Raw genomic sequence first — 22,182 nt, 5'->3', positions numbered from 1 at the left:
CGCCTGCTGCTGCTGTATATTTGGAGTTTGCGGTGTCTCTCTCTCTCCCCGTGGTCGCGTGGATTTTTCTCCGGGTCATCCGGTTTTCCCCTCCACATTTAGAATCAACATCACGCGTTTAGAGCTATTTGGCTGCTACAAATGTCCACGTGATGATGAGAAGCCACTTCGTCGACCTATCATTTGTGGCCAGGTCGCTTCTGAAAAAGTTGAATAGCTCAATGGGGACACTGACCTGGTGTAAAAATAAAAAAAAATAGTTTAGATAAAATAGTTTACCGCTTCCTATACGCCACCGTTATTATCACTCAACAAATCTTTCATTATGCGTACGCAGCACGACAGCGTGAGATTATGCGCTTTTTACCCCCCCAAAAAAATACAAACAACGTTCTGACGACAAACACGCACAGGACAGCATTAACTGCAGAATCCACGCACGGGCCTGGTTCGTCTTCCTTGCGTGTCCTTGACGAAGAATCTGTGACACCATGGAGGGCTTTTTTGTTTACTTTGTGTGAGTAAACATTTTCACGAACTGCATTTTGAATTGTTTTTAAACGTTGTAATTTGTTTTTTTTAAAGTGATGTAAGATAATATGTCTCTTAACTTAATCTCAAATAGTCTCCTGGAAAGTTCCACAGTGTAAGCTTGAAACAAAAGCGTCAATATTCTTGGTTCCTTCGGTAAAGTCACGTAGAAGGGAAACAATAAAAGAATAAAAATATAAAACTATAAAATTCTCACGACGTTTCGACCGCAACAAGCAATCATCATCAGGTGCGGGATTATGTTTTAACAGCTGTTGCATTCATTCCATTGAAAGTGAAAGTTTTACAACAAGCAGTGAAATTTTGTTCTATTTGTTCTTCAAGTTTTATAGAAATATATCAGTCCCCATCTATTTCGTTGAAATCATAGTGTATGTATATATATATGGGTGTGTTTCTCAGCAGGACCCCATGGATATAAATGTCCAAGAACGTGTGATGATGGGAGTAACTCTTTCAATTCTAGATTTCAAGCTTTCGTGACTGCAAGGATCCATACTCTTTGGTTCTATTCGGTAAAGTCACGTAGGTAAAAAATAAAACAAAAAAAATCACGACGTTTCGGCCACAACACAAGCGGCCTTCATCAGGTGAAGGGATCAGGCTGTCACTCCAGCGCTGTCCTCGAGACAGCCTGATCCCTTCACCTGATGAAGGCCGCTTGTGTTGTGGCCGAAACGTCGTGATTTTTGTTGTTTTATTTCTTACCTACGTGACTTTACCGAATAGAACCAAGGAGTATAGTAACTCTTTCAATAAGACGAGGGGGGGGGGGAGGGGGAGTTCCTTGTCGTGACGCAAGCGTCGTGTTGGACAACATTCGCGGGCGTCTTTCAAACCGCTCGCGTGGACGCTGCCACGGCACCAGGCCCCAGACGGCTCCGTCTCCTGGCGTAACGTCTTTGGGATTTCTTCGCGTGGGGTGTTCATCAAGTCACAGGCGGATCGGAACAGAGCTACGGATCGGCGAGATGTGCGGGGTCGCGTACAGGGGTGGGGGCGGCAGTTACGAAAATAACTCCACAGATGCCGCGAACATTTGCGTCCGCAACGCAGCTAACGGATCTGAGCTGTGCAGAGATATTGACGCTGCCCGTGCAGAAAATCCAACGCTTGAGTGTTATTAATACATATACCTCCGATTATATTATTGCATAATGTATCCTATATATATACAGAATTGCTGTTGCGGGGCGTGTGGAAGGGAGCTGCGGTAGTACTGAGGTTAGCGCCATACAGCTGGTCACGGCTGACATCATATCTGAAAAAACTAAACTATTAAACTTTTTTTTTATTTCACCAAGTAAAGTCCACTGAATATTCGTACCTCTTTTTCAGAAGTGACCTTGCTTTCCCAAATAATAGCGCAACGAAGCGGCTTATCACGTGGACATGTATCGTGGACAAATACTCTAAGCGCTCGTTGCTTTGGGAACGCCATCCCAGATTCACGCCCGTTTCGATAAAAACATTTTCTTCGTTCAAACACCGTCTAAAGTGCGCGTCTATTCAGCCCGATGTTTAACCGACTCTCACTTCTGGAAGCACGTGGCGCGATCGATCCGACGCTGAACTCGGCTCTGCACCTCCGAATTACGTCTTCGGTCCGCAACATTGTGCGCGTTATAAATTGTATTATCGTTGTTGTTATTCTTAATGTGGAGGGGAAAAACCCGAGGACGCGGGAAAGAATCCAAGCGACGACGGAGAGAGAGAGAGAGACACGCAAACTCCAAATATACAGCGGGCGTCACGGTCGGGATCGAACCCACCATCCTCCTGTAGACCAGGCGAGGGAGTTAACATCTCCTAGCCACCCTGATGATGATGAGAGAGAGACACGCAAACTCCAAATATACAGCGGGCGTCAGGGTCGGGATCGATCCCACGAACCTCCTGTAGACCAGGCGAGGGAGTTAACATCTCCTAGCCACCCTGATGATGATGAGAGAGAGACACGCAAACTCCAAATATACAGCGGGCGTCAGGGTCGGGATCGAACCCACGAACCTCCTGTAGACCAGGCGAGGGAGTTAACATCTCCTAGCCACCCTGATGATGATGAGAGAGAGACACGCAAACTCCAAATATACAGCGGGCGTCAGGGTCGGGATCGAACCCACGAACCTCCTGTAGACCAGGCGAGGGAGTTAACATCTCCTAGCCACCCTGATGATGATGAGAGAGAGAGACACGCAAACTCCAAATATACAGCGGGCGTCAGGGTCGGGATCGAACCCACGAACCTCCTGTATACCAGGCGAGGGAGTTAACATCTCCTAGCCACCCTGATGATGATGAGAGAGAGACACGCAAACTCCAAATATACAGCGGGCGTCAGGGTCGGGATCGAACCCACGAACCTCCTGTAGACCAGGCGAGGGAGTTAACATCTCCTAGCCACCCTGATGATGATGAGAGAGAGACACGCAAACTCCAAATATACAGCGGGCGTCAGGGTCGGGATCGAACCCACCAACCTCCTGTAGACCAGGCGAGGGAGTTAACATCTCCTAGCCACCCTGATGATGATGAGAGAGAGACACGCAAACTCCAAATATACAGCGGGCGTCAGGGTCGGGATCGAACCCACGAACCTCCTGTAGACCAGGCGAGGGAGTTAACATCTCCTAGCCACCCTGATGATGATGAGAGAGAGACACGCAAACTCCAAATATACAGCGGGCGTCAGGGTCGGGATCGAACCCACGACCTCCTGCATACCAGGCGAGGGAGTTAACATCTCCTAGGCACCGTGGCGCCGGTCTCATCTCATCAAACTGCACAGACTCAGCGTGAAACAGCAACCGCTAGGCGGTTAATGTTTATTTTCTCTGTGGATATATATTCTGAGAGCGGATTAACGACGAGGACGGCTCGTGAATCTCAACGGATGGACGGTCTGTTAGAAATGGCTGTACCCCTGAACGTAACTCAAACAAACGGGCGAGTACTTTGCCTCTTTGACAGCCGCCGTACTTCTGTTTGAAGAAGAAGTCAGACACGGATACTACTCATTATCATTACCCCCCCCCCTTCCTCCCCAAACAAGCACGCGACAATTCATAGCGGTGGAGCTTTTCCCAAATGATCAGGCAGCCACGGTAGACTCCAGTGCGGAGTGCCGTGTTCGGTGTCACGTGTCCGGTGTCACGTGTTCGGTGCCACGTGTTCGGTGTCACGTGTTCGGTGCCACGTGTTTGGTGTCACGTGTTCGGTGTCACGTGTCCGGTGCCACGTGTTCGGTGTCACGTGTTCGGTGCCACGTGTTCGGTGTCACGTGTTCGGTGTCATGGCGTCGATCTCGACAGGGAGCGCCCCGCGGCTGACAGCTGCGGCGTGCGCGTCGCTCACGCCGGCAATGGCCCCTGAGGAGCTCCGTCTGGGTGAGGGCTCCAGGCTGGGTGAGGGCTCCAGGCTGGGCGAGGGCTTCAGTCTGGGTGAGGGCTCCAGTCTAGGCGAGGGCTCCAGTCTAGGTGAGGGCTCCAGGCTGGGTGAGGGCCCCAGGCTGGGTGAGGGCTCCAGGCTGGGTGAGGGCTCCAGGCTGGGTGAGGGCTCCAGGCTGGGTGAAGGCCCCAGGCTGGGTGAGGGCTCCAGGCTGGACGAGGGCTCCAGTCTAGGTGAGGGCTCCAGGCTGGGTGAGGGCTCCAGGCTGGGTGAGGGCTCCAGGCTGGGTGAGGGCTCCAGGCTGGGTGAGGGCCCCAGGCTGGGTGAGGGCTCCAGGCTGGGCGAGGGCTCCAGTCTAGGCGAGGGCTCCAGTCTAGGTGAGGGCTCCAGGCTGGGTGAGGGCTCCAGGCTGGGTGAGGGCTCCAGACTGGGTGAGGGCTCCAGGCTGGGTGAGGGCTCCAGGCTGGGTGAGGGCTCCAGTCTAGGCGAGGGCTCCAGTCTAGGTGAGGGCTCCAGGCTGGGTGAGGGCTCCAGGCTGGGTGAGGGCTCCAGACTGGGTGAGGGCTCCAGGCTGGGTGAGGGCTCCAGTCTGGGTGAGGGCTCCAGGCTGGGTGAGGGCTCCAGTCTGGGTGAGGGCTCCAGGCTGGGCGATGTCCACGGGCCACAGATGGGGAGCCGCTGCACGAGGCCAGGGGCAGGAGTCGGCCAACCTCGCGGCTCTTTGGCTTCCCCCCCCCCCTCGCGGGCAGTCGTTAACAAAATATATAAATACATATGAAGCTTTACCATCAAACGTAATTTAACGTAAATGCGGCAGGGAATGGGTTCACTGTGGAATGTCTTGGTGACCACAAAACGTACAACGGTCACAAACTCGATTGTTAAAGATTAACGGGGGGGGGGTGGAACTAAATAGACGCAGTTTATTCCCTTCACCTGCTTTGTTTATTAAACTCAGAATGTGTTGTTGTTGTTGTCGTCTGCTGTATACCTGCGTTGTCTGTGTTTGTGTAAAAGTGACTCAGAGTGCGGTGTGGCTCTCCAACTATTTTGGTCAAAGACAAAAAAAACGAACAAAGATTGTAAACGCTTCCTCCTCTGCTTGTACTTTTTAATCTCCTTCTTCCTTGAAAGGTTGCCGACCCCCTGCTCTCTGTCCAGGGTCGCTATTTGTTTATTTTCTGTTTACCCAGGTGAGCCGCGCCGAGTTGTAGGAACCTTTTTGTTTCAGGCGGGTCCTGCATTGGGTTTTAATTTGAACCCGTTTCCCCTTCCGTGACGTCTGCAAGTTGCAGGGTGGGTGAGTGTCCCGTTCACCGCTAAATCTCGGAACGTGCAAGTGGCTCAGCGTTCATTGTTTTTTTCAAGAGATGTGGCCGCCCTTGTTTTTTTTTTAAAGACATTGTACTCACCGCGGATAACTGTAGCGACACGACCCGCCACACTCTATGACAGCTGGGGCCAAACCGAGCCACTGCACGACCTCCCGCGTGGCCTTCTACTTCCGATTCGCGTACGTCCGTTGGAAGAGAATTGTGAGTAAAATTGTTGACGTACGTCATCCAAATGGGAAAGAGTTCAGATTCTTTGAGCCAATTAACGCGGAGGGAGGGAGGGAATGAAGGATAAAGGGGGTGGCACGCCTTGCGCGATGTGGGCAACGTTGCTCTATCCCCCGTACAGATGGAAACAGCCGACGATTAGTCAACTTGCTGTGCTGCCTTCTCCAGGGTACGGGGAACGCAACGCCTACGGAAAGGGAGATTCACAACCATCTGCGTGGTGATCCACCAACCCACGCTGCCTGCCGCCCAGCTTCCAACTCTAACCACGGTGATCAAGCCGTTTCGGAAGAGGTGCAGGCGTTACCCCCACACTCTGCCCCAACACGCGTGTGTCTCTCTCTCCGATCGACCTCGGCGCACCCGTTTGGCACCGCCCATTGGCGTTACCGGCATCCTGTCTCCCTATCTCCAAATAACAGCCACGAAAGCTCCGAATCAAGTTTAAAATAACAGCCCGTTACATAATCACGTCTGGCGTCTCACTCGCCCCGTCCGCCAGAGCTCATCACCGCCCCCTCCGTCTGCAGAGACAAAATACGCGGCATAATCTCAATTCGGTTCTCGACACGCCTTATCTGCTTTAATATTTTATTTTTACTTTTAATTTACTCGCGATAGAATCCCCCCCCCCCCCCCGCCAATCGCAAAACACAACGTGATGCGATTTGTCTCGGACGCCAGGGAGATTTGTCGGAGAGAGCTGTTGAATGCTTCACACGTTATCTTGCGCGGCTTGTCCACGGATCTCGTAGTAGCTGAAGAGGATTTCTCTACGCGCGCGGTCTCAGACTCCCGTCTGTGCTCATGCGTATTCGAACAACGCACGCGCCTACAAAGACAAAGATCCCCCGTGCGGCCTTAACAGGCTGTTGGGCCAAGCGCCGTTAGCGAGCGGCGCCTATAAGGGCCGGCACGGCACACGAGGAGGTGGGTGGCCAGCACCACGACCGGAACGCCTTTGTCTCCCCGGTGACAGTGTTTCCGCACTGCGCCAGGTACTCATTTGAGATCTGAGTCGACCTAGGGGAGACCCAGGACAGGTTGAGAAAATCGTCACCGATGTTGGCCGTGAGCTGGGGGAGTCAAACTCGGGTGGCCGGGGCTTCATAGGCGCGGCGCGCTAACCGTTGCACCACCGCTCTCCATACACGCACGTGCTCGCGCGCGCACGCCAAAGGGTGGATTCAGCAACATAAATTTGCAAAGATTTGTGGGGGGGGGGGGGGAAATCGCTTTTCCAGCCGAAGACCAACCGCTGAGTGACACGCTTAAGAGTTGAGCCCGGCGGTGGCGTGAGGCGGCACGTGCCGGAGCTGCACCTTCACCTTTGTCGTGACACTTTCACTGCCGCTTGTGAAAAGCGGCGAATTGCAGCAAGCAGCAGCAGCAGCAGCAGCGAGGCACACAGAGCCAAGAGTGGCCCATTGCGGAGATACTACAGTATGGCACTGAATCCCACACGAATGTTCATTATTGAGAGGCGTGATTCTCCGTTCGGCCCTATCAAACGTTCAGCAACTTCTCTATAAATTTGTGGTGGGTAATTGTTGGGCGTAATACGCCGCCACCACCACTTTGGTTGAGCTGGTACTTCCAGTCACGGCCCAACAGGGGGCAACAGCGAGTCCGGCCCCTGTGCCAAGCAGGACTCGTGGGTCAGGCATCCCGGGGGGGGGGACGGTTGGGAACCGGAGGGGGACACCCCAGGGCCCCGGGTGGGGGGCTGGGGGGAATTGCGCAACAATTCAGGTCCCTCGAGAAGGTTCCAGATGGTGGGCGTGGCCAGGGACAGGGTGACCCTGAGAACCCCATAAAAGCCGGACCCCAGGGCGACTGAGGCAGTTCGCCTCAAGCCGAAGAACCAGAAGCCGCCTGAAGATAGGACCCTGGACCCCAAGCCCCGTCGTCCTTCTAAGGGCCGGGGCTCAGCGAGGCCAGTGGTCAATAGGTTAGGACCCTGAGGATCCCTCGACCCGACGTCCTTCTCAGGGCCGGGTCTAGATGGGCCAGGGTCGTGACTCGCACCTTGGCTGGGTCGAGTCAGCCTCCCCTAGGTCCCGCTAGCCGGAGGGCTGCAGTTAGCCCCAGTGGCTAGGGCACGTTAGCCCAGAGGGCTACAGGAGCAGCAAGGCCCAGTGGCTAGGGCACGTTAGCCAGAGGGCTACAGGAGCAGCTAGCCCCAGTGGCTAGGGCACGTTAGCCCGGAGGGCTACAGGAACAGTTAGCCCCAGTGGCAAGGGCACGTTAGCCCGGAGGGTTACAGGAGCAGTTAGCCCCAGTGGCTAGGGCACGTTAGCCAGAGGGCTACATGAGCAGTTAGCCCCAGTGGCTAGGGCACGTTAGCCAGAGGGCTACATGAGCAGTTAGCCCCAGTGGCTAGGACACGTTAGCCAGAGGGCTACATGAGCAGTTAGCCCCAGTGGCTAGGGCACGTTAGCCAAGAGGGCTACAGGAGCAGTTAGCCCCAGTGGCTAGGGCACGTTAGCCAGAGGGCTACAGGAACAGCTAGCCCCAGTGGCTAGGGCACGTTAGCTCGGAGGGCTACAGGAGCAGTTAGCCCCAGTGGCTAGGGCACGTTAGCCAGAGGGCTACAGGAGCAGTTAGCCCCAGTGGCTAGGGCACGTTAGCCGGAGAGCTACAGGAGCAGTTAGCCCCAGTGGCTAGGGCACTTTAGCCAGAGGGCTACAGGAGCAGTTAGCCCCAGTGGCTAGGGCACGTTAGCCAGAAGGTTACAGGAGCAGTTAGCCCCAGTGGCTAGGGCACGTTAGCCAGAGGGCTACAGGAGCAGTTAGCCCCAGTGGCTAGGGCACGTTAGCCAGAAGGTTACAGGAGCAGTTAGCCCCAGTGGCTAGGGCACGTTAGCCCAGAGGGCTACAGGGGCAGTTAGCCCCAGTGGCTAGGGCACGTTAGCCCGGAGGCTGTAACCTCCTTAGGTTGTGGATGGAAGGGGCCATTACCCCTTCGTGTTAGGGACCTAGTATCTGTGTTACTGTTACGTTATATAATAAACGTGTTGCCTCCTACGAAGACTCCGTCTCCATACAAACCCACTACAACTGCAAGTGTGGGTATTCCCACCTCCACCAAAATGCCAGCCTAGTATTAGCATTGGCCCTCTCCCTAACCCTGACAAATAGCCCAGCTAGCCAACCAGCAACGAGCACTATCCCTAACCAAATAACTCCTATCCCTAACCAATGACGTCAGAATAAGAATATTTATACTGGAGGAATCCGATGAGCTATGAAGCTCTTTTTCACAGATGTCCAGTAGGAGCACGGGGTAAGAACGTCCCAACAACAAACAATATGAAAACACTAGGAGTGCCGAGTATCGGAAAGGTGACAAAAAAGTCACCTACAATAATATATAAATACAACTACATTTCGATTTAAAGCTTTCGTGACTGCAATGATTCATCTTCTTTGGTTCTTTCGGTAAAGTCACGTAGAATGAGAATAAAATAATAAATTGATAAAATAAAATAACACAATAATATTCTCACGACGTTTCGGCCACAACACAAGCGGCCTTCATCAGGTGAAGGGAGCGAGACTGTCTGGTAGGACAGCGCTGGAGTGAGAGAGCCACGTTCAGATCACGGCTTTTAAGCTGTGTGAGAGGAACAAAGAGCCTTAGAGTCGCGGCATCTCTTCAGAAAGGTGAGAGACTCTCAGATGAATCATTGCAGTCACGAAAGCTTTAAATCGAAATTTAACCGCCTCTACGGGGAGGGATTCCACACATCCTTAAGATCATTCAACAGACTTCGGGATAAGAAGGCTCAACTAATCGAGTCTCTCACCTTTCTGAAGAGATGCCGCGACTCTAAGGCTCTTTGTTCCTCTCACACAGCTTAAAAGCCGTGATCTGAACGTGGCTCTCTCACTCCAGCGCTGTCCTACCAGACAGTCTCGCTCCCTTCACCTGATGAAGGCCGCTTGTGTTGTGGCCGAAACGTCGTGAGAATATTATTGTGTTATTTTATTTTATCAATTTATTATTTTATTCTCATTCTACGTGACTTTACCGATACAACTACATTATTTATAACTTACCTGGTGAACCCCGACTGCGATATTAACGTATTTTTCAGACGCGACCTGGCCACCAATGATAGCTCAACGAAGTGGCTTCTTATCACGTGGACATTTATAGCAGCAACAAATAATCCCAATAATTTTGATTTAAAGCTTTCGTGACTGCAGTAATTCATATTCTTAGTTTTTTCGGTAAAGTCACGTTGAAGAGAAACAACAATTTATGCAAACCGACACACCTGAAGATGACCGTTTGAGTTATGGTCGAAACGTCGTGAGAATTTTTTATTGTTTTATATATATTTTGTTATTTTGTTGTTTCTCTTCAACGTGACTTTACCGAAAAAACTAAGAATATGAATCCCAATAATCTCAATGCTTGTTTCTTAATGTTGAGGGGAAAACGGAGGACCTGGAGAAAAAAAAAAACATACACGACCACGGAGAGAGAAACATGCAAACTCCAAATATACATCCAGATTTTTGTGGGATTAGATCGCGTAAATATAGAAATGTGTCGTTAAACCCACCACCACCCGACACACCCAATTAGCAAGTTTTGTCACGTGAACGAAACATGCTTAATTCGTTACTGCTACAGCACACCGGTGTATTGGAGAGTAAACCCACGACATTTACAATTCCAGCACGACGTTTCGCCAGTAATTACAACCAGCATCATCAGGCTACAGTCAGATTTGTGGAGAAATCCTCCTCCGTGTTTCGTTTTGAAATAGAGGGATATATGTGATGACGTCACTTTTGAGCCAATCAGATGCGACGGCCCGGAGGAGGGGGGTGGGGGGGGTGGTGATTAATGTGTCCATATACATTGCAATGGCTATCCATATAGGCGTCCGGATCGGGATCGAACCCACGATCTCCTGCATACGAGGCGAGCAAGATGACATCTCCTAGCCACCGTGGTGCCCCGTAGACAACTAGCCAACTACCCAGCGAGACATCCAGCCACCAGTACCGCCTCTCAATGACCCGTGTCCACATCTCCGGCACTTGGCTGCCAGAGCCCCTGTGCAGACACACGTCCTTCTCTTGTCAGTGCCGGTGTGGGCAGCGAGTGTCCCGCTCTCCCCCGAAGGCCCTCGCGCATCTCACGCACGCTGGGCCATTGCTTAGGCCAGTGGCGGCGGCATTAAGCAAACTGAAGCAAAACCTAAAAGGGCTCCCAAGCAGCACAAGGGGGGGGGGGGGGGGGCGGTGTGCAGGGGTTCACGAAAGATATTGTTGGGCTAAATTTCAGCTTGAATTCAAACTCTGAAAGATGCAAACAGAGCATTCGTGTCAATAAATAAACCACCAATTCATATTTTAAAAACCATTACCATATTCTCCCGATTATAAGACGCTCCAGAAAGTAAGAACACAACCACAAACGTCTGCTCGTTTTGAAAACAGGCGTGTTTATTAATCGATGGATTACGGCGGTATGATGGGGGTGGTCAATGCCACGCCGGGCCGCCTTTGTTTCCCCCCATGCTGACGTTTACACACACCACAAAAAGCTCCTCGGTTAAGGCTGAGTTGACCTAGGGAAGGCCCAGGACCGGCGACGAGGCAACATCGTCGCCGGGTGTTCAGAGCACGGTGCGCTAATCACCGCGCCACCGCTCGTAGACACGTGGCCGTTCACACACACGCACATTTACGCATTGACAATTTCACTTCTTACGTGTATTCCTGTAACGCAAGTGATAAGCGTTACGCTTTCGCACACCTACGTGCAAATTGCTTCATTGCAAAGCATGCGACGACTCTATTCAATCTCCGGAAGGGAAGATGTACAAACGATATCGCATGATCCTCTCGCACAATTTAAAGATAAATAGAAATGCATTTGTAACCGTTTGCTATGTATTGCACTCTATGCCAGTCAATTTGAATCTGTGACGGGGACAAATTGGATGCTTGGAATGCGTCAAGAAGACGCTGCTACTCAGCGGTGATTCCCAGACAGCGCGGCTCATACGACGCTCAGACTGCGCGCGGCTTTTATGCTGACGGGCGGTGAGACGCGGCCCAGCGCTCGCGCGATGTTAACCACCTCGCCGGGTACACAGGAGGTCGAGGGATCGATCCTGACCCTCACGCCTGCTGCATATTTTGAGTTTGCGAATCTCTCTCCAATTGGTGGCGTGGATTTTTTCTCCGGGTCCTCCGGTTCTATCCCTCCACGTTTAAAATGAACATCACGCGCTTAGAGTATTTGGCTGTTGCTGATGAGACTGCTTCCGTGAGCGATGATTTGCGATAGCCAGCTCGCTGCCGAAAAGGAGCTACATAACGTCACATAAAAAATAGTTGCGTTTAGGATAAAACGCCCCAGATCACTCCTGCAAATGAGTCTCATCCCGGGATATTGAGATCTCACGGGGTTACAAAGACAAAGATCCCCCGTATAGCCTTAACAGACTGTAGGGGCAAGTGCTGTTAGCGAGCACCTATGACACCCACCCCATCGGTACACGATGGGGTGGGTGGCCAGCACCACGCCCGACCGCCTTTGTCTCCTTAGTGACGATGTTTACACACCACACCAGGTACTCATTTGAGGCTGAGTCGACCTAGGGGAGGCCCGGGACCGGTTCAGATAATCGTCACTGGTGTTGGCCGTGAGCGGGAATCGAACCCGGGTTGCCAGGTTCATAGCGCAGCGCGCTAACCGCTACACTACCGCTCCCCACGGGGTTACAAACACACACACACACACGTGCCCACTGTCGCGCCTGCAGTGACAGCAAAATGCTGCTGCTGCATAGCTCGTCTCGGGTTATGCTGGACAGCACAACTGATGGAGCTCTCGGGTACGCGGAACGAAACGTCGGACATCGTGCCCGAACAGCACGGATGACCGGAGTTCGCGTGATGGTTTGTGCTTCTTGACGAGTTCAGCGAGGCATTGCAGTTCATTTATGGCAGGCTGTCAACAGGCCCCGCTCTTGATCTCACTATCATCTTGCGCACAACGTCATAATTGCCGTAAAGCACCTTGAAATCAGTCGCCACGTGAATCTATATTTAAAGCGCACGCACACACACACACACAATCGAAGGAAAGCAGCAATCGGGTCGCACAGCAAGAGAGTAACTCTGGCAGGTGATGCCCCGCACGTGCACGGTGGGAGTTGTGGTGCCGTAGCACTTTGCAGAAGCAGGGCGGCGACTATTGGAATGACCTCTGACCCGCGTCGCTGTCGGATCCTCCGCTGGAGAGCCAGGGGAGGCAGTGGGGGGGGGGGGGGGGGTAGATGGGGCAGCGTGGGGGTGCAGTCTTGACTCGAGAGGTTTGGGTTCGCGCGAGCTGCGCGCGGTGTGACTCTGCGTGCGGGGTGGGGGAAAATTACGCACGGGGAAGCCAATAGCGTGTGAAATGGCTTCTGTCTCCCGCAGCAACGAATGGTATGAAGAATACGCCGCCGTGGAAAATTGTCCCGCGATGTTTCATTGTTTGAATGTATCATCGTGTGAGTATTTACCTAGCTGGGGGGGGGGGGGGGAGGGGGGGTGAAAGGGCACCACTTTTGAGCAGCAGTTGTCGCGTAACAAAAATAAACCGGGGGGTCGAAAAGTCTCGCGGGCGTCATTGGCGGGGGGGGGGGCGGGGGGGGGGAGAGCGCCGATCTCAACCACGCCGATCTCAACCACGCCGATCTCAACCACGCCGATCTCAACCACGCCGATCTCAACCACGCCGATCTCAACCACGCCGATCTCAACCACGCCGATCTCAACCACGCCGATCTCAACCACGCCGATCTCAACCACGCCGATCTCAACCACGCCGATCTCAACCACGCCGATCTCAACCACGCCGATCTCAACCACGCCGATCTCAACCACGCCGATCTCAACCACGCCGATCTCAACCACGCCGATCTCAACCACGCCGATCTCAACCACGCCGATCTCAACCACGCCGATCTCAACCACGCCGATCTCAACCACGCCGATCTCAACCACGCCGATCTCAACCACGCCAATCTCAACCACGCCGATCTCAACCACGCCGATCTCAACCACGCCGATCTCAACCACGCCGATCTCAACCACGCCGATCTCAACCACGCCGGTAATTTTCACCGAGCCGTCCAAATTGCAGAGGGAGGCAGCGGGGTGCGGCGTGGGAGGGGGGAGGGGGTTGGCGAGTTGTCTTTCGGTTACGCGACGTGAAATGAAGCGACGGATGACGCCGTTCGCGTTCCTCCATGTGGGAGGGTGGCGGGGGGGGGGGCCTTGACCTTCGTCCGCGAGGCTGAAACGACGATCATCTCGATGGCCATCATACTCGGGCTCACGCGGTCACAAACAAAACAGCACACACAAAAGCGCCGGCAATCCGGCTGAGCCTGGGTGCAGCGGTGGCGGTGGTGGCGCGGGTTGGTCAACGCGCCGCCGGCTACTCTCGAGAACCCCTCCATGGCTTACAATCAGCGGTGGGTGATATCAGAACTGGTCCAACTCTCTCTCTCTCTGCCTCCATCCCCCCCCGCCCCCCACTTCACCTACCCGCTCTCCGACTGGTGTGGTGAAGTTTATGATGAAGAAAATGAACGTATTTGCTGTGGCCTGTTGGCATGAGGGACCACGGACGGATGAACACGTCCCAACCACATACGGAGTGCGAGTATATACAGGGTGCTTAAAACATGTTTTAGCACGTATATGGGACGATCGTTTTTAAAGGATAAAGAACGAATAGTACATTGTAACGCGATAACAAATGTATGTTAATAGCTTCGAAGAGTCTCCACTCGTTCGCCATCGTTGTCAACGCATGCCTGGAATCTTCTCCAGGTGATCTCCAGAGCCCGGAGGCGGCGGCACGTTTCTTGTGGTGTTGTTGCAAATTCTCGGAAGTGTGAACAGTTTTTTGAAGCACCCGGTTTTTGTATAAACCCTCCATGGCTGAGATGGTGGATTGAGGATGGCTGGAATCGATGACGCACAGTCGACGTTACTAACTAGGCCGTGTGTGCCGACATCCTCCATCATCAAAAGCTCGGGGCAATTTCTCGCACGCTACAATGTGCGAGAAATTGCAGCCAAAATAAAGGTGATAGGCTTTTTTCTTCTTTGGTTCTTTCGGTAAAGTCACGTAGAATGAGAATAAAATAATAAATTGATTAAATAAAATAACACAATAAAATTCTCACTTTCTTTAGTGAGAATTTTATTGTGTTATTTTATTTCATCAATTTATTATTTTATTCTCATTCTACGCGACTTTACCGAAAGAACCAAAGAAGATGAATCCTTACAGTCACGAAAGCTTTAAATCGTGATAAGCTTTTTTAACCGTAGTGGTTATGCTGCGCTTTTGTGATGCAAAAGTCACTTCACCACAAACATAGCAGAAGTCATCTGCTTTGTTCACACAAGTACCAGGAATCTCTCCGCTCACCTTGGCTAAGCAGAAATGTGTCCCTTTGCAAAGTAAAACACTGACAAATAAAAGAGCACGACACGGTATGATATCTAGAGCTGACATAGGGCAATTTATTCAGCAGATAAATGTAAGCCTAGTTATAATTGCATCATCTGTGACTTCTAGGAATAACATGATGCAATTCATATCATGTATGATGCAATACCAGGTTCAGATTGCATCATTCATTGTCTTGCTCAAAAAGCAAGTACTGTCCAAACCCAGTCATAGATGTATTCATAGATCCAGTCAAAGATGTATTTCAGTCACGTCTGGTTTAAATTGAGATCCATTCCCTTTATAACTCACTTATCCTCCGCCATTCCCAAGTCAAGGGTTGTATATACTGACCCATTAGCATTTCTTGAAAACGGGAGCCAATCAACAATTCTAAGCATCATTTTCATTCTCAGTGACCCAGAATTATTCAAGTTTTTAGCTGTAGACCAGTGTTACCGGATGTTGTCGTACACGTATAACTTGGTTTATTGTGCACATACAGACAGCCCGTTTGCATTTGTCGAGGCCAATATTATCAGGCAGCAGAGCCAGGCTCGTTTAGCGAATCCTGCTGGATAACCCGCGATGTCCTTGGCAAGAGCACTCCGTGCAAACTACGGGGACTCCATCCTACGCTAAAAAAAAACATAACCAATATAATCAATACCGTAGACAAGCAAGCGTATCCCCGTTCTGTTTCTCCAAATACTGTAGGCACGCGTGCTGGAGTCACGTTCTAAAAAAAATTGCCAACATTTTAAAATAACTTGCCAGTTACCTAGTTGGGGGTAAAGTGAGGTTGCAACATCGCTCCTATACTCCTCAAGCTTGGCAATTGATGTGTTTGTGCAATGTTTAAGTATATGCTTTGTGAATTTGTATATTTCTCACCGGTCGTAGCCAACCACGCTAATCGGAGATGCGGGGGTAAGGACTACAAACGAAATACAAAAAGCAGTTCTTCTTTGGTTCTTTCGGTAAAGTCACGTAGAATGAGAATAAAATAATAAATTTATAAAATAAAATAACATTAAAATTCTCACTTTACCCCCAACTAGGTAACTGGCAAGTTATTTTAAAATATTGGCAATTTTTTTATCAATTTATTATTTTATTCGCATTCTACGTGACTTTACCGAAAGAACCAAAGAAGATGAATCCTTGCAGTCACGAAAGCTTTAAATCGAAACAAAAAGCAGTTGTAATAAAAATCAGTTTTCGAGATTATTTAAAAGGACGTAACTCCCAGTTGCTCCACGGACTGAACGTGGGGCCAGAGCTCACTTGTGGGGAAGGGGGGGAGGGGAGCAAAATGGGACACGCATGTATCCAGGGAAGGAACACTCCACTCTAAAGGGCGCCCGCCAATTGAGAATACAAAAGTAATGTATGGTGAAAAACGCATCCGCGAGCCCGAACCTTCGAGGAGATGGAGCGAGGCTGAGTCAGTTCGTGTACAGGTGGATTATTTTTTTTACACATCGCAAAGAGATCGCGAAAGGTGATGGCCGCTTTGGGGAGGCCGCCTTCATCCAGCAGTGGATGTACCATGGGTGTTGATGATAGATTGGAGAGGCCTTGATCCAGCAGTGGATTGACTATGGCTTCACCGGTGGTGTTGTTGTTGTTGTTAGAGAGCAACTCACACCAAATGTAACAGTCGGGTGCGGACGTTTCGCTGGAAGTTACAACAACAACCAGCAGCACCATCAGGCAAGTTACCCGAATTGCGAAAATGCCCCCCCCCCCCCCCCCAGCCCTGTGCATTCAAAAATGATGAAAAGTCACAACACGTTCCTCGCGCCCGCGTAGGCTCAGCTCTGCGGCTAACTTTTGAATTACACTTCAGAGACGCAGACGAGGCTCTGATCGCAGCACACATCAGTCACCGCGACTTCATGCCTGGCAAACAAAAAAAGAAGACGACACCGCCCGCTAATGTTTGACGAGACACGGCCCGCGGATTTACATCGCCGGCTCCGTCTCGATGACGAGATGCATCGATGCGTCCACGACACGGCCCTGGTTTACTGCGAGACTAAACTTTGTGTGTACACACACGCGCGTGCGCGTGTGTGTACACACACGGGCGCGTGAGGTGTAGGGAATTCCAACAAGACCTAAATCTCTGCTTTATTAACCTGCTTCAGGCCGATGATTCCATCAGAACGCCTGGGCTCTGGGTTGTTCTTCGTGCTTTCGGAGTCCCTGACCATCTGCTCACGATCATTAAGGACCTTCATGATGGTGAGCGGGCCCGGGTAAAACTACGTGGCCGGGAGTCAGAGCCATTCCCTGTACACCTTAGGGTGCGACAGGGATGTCCTCTTGCTCCCACATTATTTAACATCTATTTTGACCACGTAGTTCGTGAAGCCTTCAATAGCTGTACCGGAGGAATTTCCATCTGGTACAGATACAATGGGAGGCTGATCGATGCCCGGGTACGATCAAGGGATGGTTCCCTATTGCTCAACCATGTTATGTATGCCGATGATCTGGTAATTGCTGCTCACTCAGAGAAGGAGTTGGAGACGCTGCTGCTGAGACTGGAGCGTGCCACTAAGAGATGGGGCCTTACCATCAGCCCCACCAAAACAAAGCACCTGCCTAGGTATTTTGTACCATCGGACACTGCACCCCCACAAACTCCCAATTGGTGACAGGGCAGTTGTGGAGAGAGTGGAGAGTTTCCCATACCTGGGCAGTGTGCTCATGACCGGCTCCGGTTTAACAGCAGAGGTCTCACTCCGAATCAGTCGAGCGGCATTATCTTTTCATCGGTTGCGTAGCGTTGTGGGGAAGCTACCTGATCTGTCGCTCCGCACGAAGATTCAGGTCTACTCGACCACAGTCATTCCCTTCCTTCTCTACGCTTGTGAAACGTGGACCCCCCCTAATGGAGCATCTTTGCCGGTTAGAAACATTTAGGCTGGCCTGCCTACGACCCATCCTGGGTTTAACCAGGATGGATTGTGTGAGGAGCTCACAAATCCTTGAAAGATCTGGACAAAGTCCAATTGGTGAGCTCCTCCGGCAGCCAAGGAAGCGTTGGCTGGGCCATGTAGCCCGCATTCCAAGTCACCGCATGCCTAAACAGCTTTGTTCGGCCGGGTCGAAGGGGCTAAACGGGCGCAGCACGGGCTAGAGAAGAGATGGAGTGATGTGGTACAGGATGATGTGGAGCTGAGTGGACTTACCAATGACTGGTACCAGGGGTGTCAAGATCGGCCTCTGTGGAGGAGTCTCGTGACGGACGCTACTGGGCAGTTGGAGGCAGTCGTCCTCCAACAACAACGGAGGGCGGAGGAGCGACGCTCACAACAACGAGCGGAGCGCCGGGTGGCTAAAGCACAGCAAGTTGGCACAGCAGGGGGCACAGGTGGTGTATCAGCCAGTCGTCTCAGTCAGTCGACCCGTGGCATCTGGGTCTGCCCCGTGACCTCCTGCCAGCGGGCTTTCGACACTTCACGTGACCTCAAGGTGCACATAGCCTGGCACAAGCGTCGTGGTGACGTCACCGCTACTTAGTGGCGAATTTGCGGTTGTTGTTGTATGGGGCGCAGTAGGGTAACGGTCAGTGCGCTGCGCTATGAACCCGGCAACCCGAGTTCGATTCCCGCTCACGACCAACACCAGTGACGATTATCTGAACCTGCCCTGTGCCTCCCGTAGGTCGACTCAGCCTCACATGGGTACCTGGTGCGGTGTGCACACATCGCCACCGGGGAGACAAAGTTCGGCACGCGTGCCGGCCTTACTAGGTGCCCACTAACAGCACTTGCCCCAACAGTCGGTTAACGCCATAGGGTGGATCTTTGCAGTTCGCGTGCGTCAAGAAGGGTAGAAGTTAGCGCGCTGCGCTCCGAACCTCGAGTTTGATTCCCATTCAACAGCCAACGACGGTGACTAATGATCAGAACAGGTCCTGATCCTAACAATAGGTCGACTCAGCCCCTAAATGAGTATCTGATCCGGTGCGTAAACCTCGCCACTGTGGAGACAGAAAATGGGCAGGCCGGGCGTGGTTTGGCTGCCTAGAGACCTCCGCTCTCCCCGTGCTCCGCTAAAAGCACTTGCCCCAATAGCCTGTGGAGGCTACACGGGTGGAAACGTGGGCAGCTCTTTGTGGTTGTGCCAACCAATGTATGTGCCGGTAATCCCGCATCGATTCGCTTTGTGTAAAACGCAAGACGGCTCGCCATCGTTTATTTATTTATCCGACAAAATGTGAAACGCCCCGTGTTCACCTGGTCCCGTGTTCACCTCGCCCCGTGTTCACCTCGCCCCGTGTTCACCTCTCTCCGTGTTCACCTGGCCCCGTGTTCACCTCGCCCCGTGTTCACCTCGCCCCGTGTTCACCTCGCCCCGTGTTCACCTCTCTCCGTGCTCACCTCGCCCCGTGTTCACCTCGCCCCGTGTTCACCTCGCCCCGTGTTCATCTCTCTCCGTGTTCACCTCGCCCCGTGTTCACCTGGCCCCGTGTTCACCTCTCTCCGTGTTCACCTCGCCCCGTGTTCACCTGGCCCCGTGTTCACCTCGCTCCGTGTTCACCTCGCCCCGTGTTCACCTCGCTCCGGGTTCATCTGGCCCCGTGTTCACCTGGCCCCGTGTTCAACTCGCCCCGTGTTCACCTCAATCAGTATTCACCTCGCGCGAGCTTCACTCTCTGCGATAGCGACCATGTTTCCGACTCTGCATCTCTCCTCCCCCCTCCTCTACTCCTCGGTAGAGGCTGTTAACAACAGCAGTAACAATAATAACAATACAATAATAAAAAATCTATGGGGCATTTTTTTGCCAGTAATAAGACAGGAGGTGTTAAGATTTGAAGCTTCCGTGACTGCAGGAATACATGGTCTCTGGTTCTTTCGTTAAAGTAGATTTCTCTAAATAGATATATCTACGTAGATATCTACGTGACTGTACCGAAAGAACCAGAGAGTATAGGTGTTAAGATGTTCAAAGACCGAATAGACACCGTTTTTGCAAGGCATCAAGTATGCGTTGACCACACGGACTTGTGGCAGAAACACAATCGAACGAACATACTCTGATAATTATTTTAACTGATTGGCCTTCTTTGTGGCCTTGTCTCACCACCGGTGTTAAAGCAGCGACCGCCAAAAGGCGAACATTACAAAGGCAAAGCAAGTGTCAGACTATTTATAGCTCGGGTCAAGCAGTTTTTATTTTATTTTTTTACGTAATTGGAAACGTCGTGCCGAGCCAGACACTGGTTTTGTTGTTTTTTTTGTATCTGGGGCATCCGTGGATTTTGTTTGAGTTGTAAGCGGAATCGTCACCTGTTCGATGGCGTAACGTTCTGACCCGCAACCTACTGGACATCTGTTTAAAAATGAAGAGCTTTATAGCTCCTCGGAATCCTCCAGTATCAGTACAATATTCTGATTCTGTAAATGTTTTCAGATGCACTCGTTTGAACTGTGAACGTTTTTATAGGCCACCCCCTTCCGAACAGAGAGAGCGATAATCTCTCGTGGACCGAATTTGTCCTCTCAACCTACTGCTGCTGCTGCTACCGCTGCCGCCGCTCGTCAAGGAAGCCCTTCACCGTAAGTGTTCCACGAGACTCCATGGCACATTTCATGCGTCCGCTTGACGACGCAATAAAAGTGCAAATCCTCCTCCTCCTCTATCCTGCGAGCCACCTGCGTCGCGACTCGAATATCGCGGTGGGAAGAGCGCCGCCGAAATCTGTGTCACGTCTCTGCTTTGTTTTAGCGGCCAGCAAGAGGGTTGATGAATGTGGGGCCAGAGAGTTTCGTGCTCTTCCAAATGAAACATTCACGGGCGCTGGGTGTCATTGAAATTTGCCGGGATTCCACTTGGTTTCTGAATTGTTGTTAATGTTAGTGTTGCTATGCGGTTAGACAGATCTTCAACGCGGATTGGTTTGGCCCGGCAGTCAATTCTCGCGTACGGTGCGAGCGGATGAGAGCTGCCGTTGCTATGTGGAGCTTCTTCGACGCCGGCGGAACGGTCCATTTGTATTCAATAGGGGGGGGGGGAATTAACAGCGCCCTGCGCGTCTCTGTCCTACTCGAGTTGCCCAGTGGCTAGGAGCACGTGGGCTGCCAAACAGAAGGATGCGAGTTCAAATCCAGGTTATGCGTATGCATGTCAGTAGCGTAACGATCGTGGGGGCAGAAGACAGGGGGTGCCTTGCCCCCCCCCCCCCCCCCAGTGGCCAAAGATACGAGTTCTATGCTAATTCATTTGTCAAGGCGCTCTGTTTCTTCTCACACAGCTTAAAGGTCGCGGTCTGAGCTTGGCTGTGTTCGCTCCAGCGCTGTCCTCCAGACAGTCTCGTCCCTTCACCTGATGAAGGCCGCTTGTGTTGTGGCCGAAACGTCGTGAGAATTTTATTGTGTTATTTTATTTTATCAATTTATTATTTTATTCTCATTCTACGTGACTTTACCGAAAGAACCAAAGAAGATGAATCCTAGCAGTCACGAAAGCTTCAAATCGAAAATCACCGTGAGACGTGTCTTTAACAACAGTGTCAAGAAAATGTTTAACTTATTTTGGGAACACGGAGGAGCCCTACAGCGTTGAATGGTCGAGACCGTGAGCGTAACGATAATATATTCATATGAGCCTGGATGTGGCCATGCAAAGAGACAAATCTAATATTGGGGGGCTCCACCCGAACGATTGCCGCACCCCCTAAGCTGACAATCTCGTCACTACGCCACTGATGTACGTTGAACTTCTTTCGCACCGTACGTAGCCAAGCGTGCTAATCGGAGGTGCGGAGGAAGGACAACAAACTAAACACAAAACGCAGCTCTCAGTGGCTTCTGAACACCAGAAGGGAGAACGTTCCAGGCGGCCGCAGAAGCGCATCTGAAAGTGCGCGATGCAGTAGAACCCGGGCCAGATCCCAGCACGTGGCTTATTTTGTTGCATTCATCTGATAAATTGCATTGAGCGTTGTTTTATCTTCATGAATGTAGGACCCCATGCTGTTGTCCTTCCCTCGCGCCTCCGATAAGCACGGTTGGCTATGCACGGTGCGAAAGAAGTTCTACATACACCATACGCACATTGAAGAAGCTTGCTCACGCTCCCTTGGCATGCTTATAGATCCACCGCTGGTTGCAAAAAATCGACTGAAGCTCATCATACCCGCCGGGGTCGATACAAAAATAGAAAACCAGCAATACAA

At 51.7% G+C, this 22,182-nt stretch overlaps 1 long non-coding RNA gene across 1 annotated transcript in view; it reads left to right on the top strand.

Moving 5' to 3' along the window:
* Positions 1–17,170: 17,170 nt before the first annotated feature.
* LOC142930609 (uncharacterized) overlaps positions 17,171–22,182 on the top strand; it is a 36,709-nt gene continuing 31,697 nt past the window's right edge. The window contains exon 1 of the long non-coding RNA XR_012946560.1: positions 17,171–20,563. This is a non-coding gene — a long non-coding RNA (uncharacterized LOC142930609). The remainder of the gene's footprint in view (positions 20,564–22,182) is intronic.

Source organism: Petromyzon marinus, chromosome 42 (assembly GCF_048934315.1).
Source record: "Petromyzon marinus isolate PM22_M1 ecotype Great Lakes invasive population chromosome 42, UKy_Petmar_22M1.pri1.0, whole genome shotgun sequence".
NCBI classification, from domain to species: domain Eukaryota; kingdom Metazoa; phylum Chordata; class Hyperoartia; order Petromyzontiformes; family Petromyzontidae; genus Petromyzon; species Petromyzon marinus.
The sequence above is the reverse complement of the archived record's forward strand: the minus strand, read 5'-3'. Positions and strand labels throughout refer to the sequence as shown.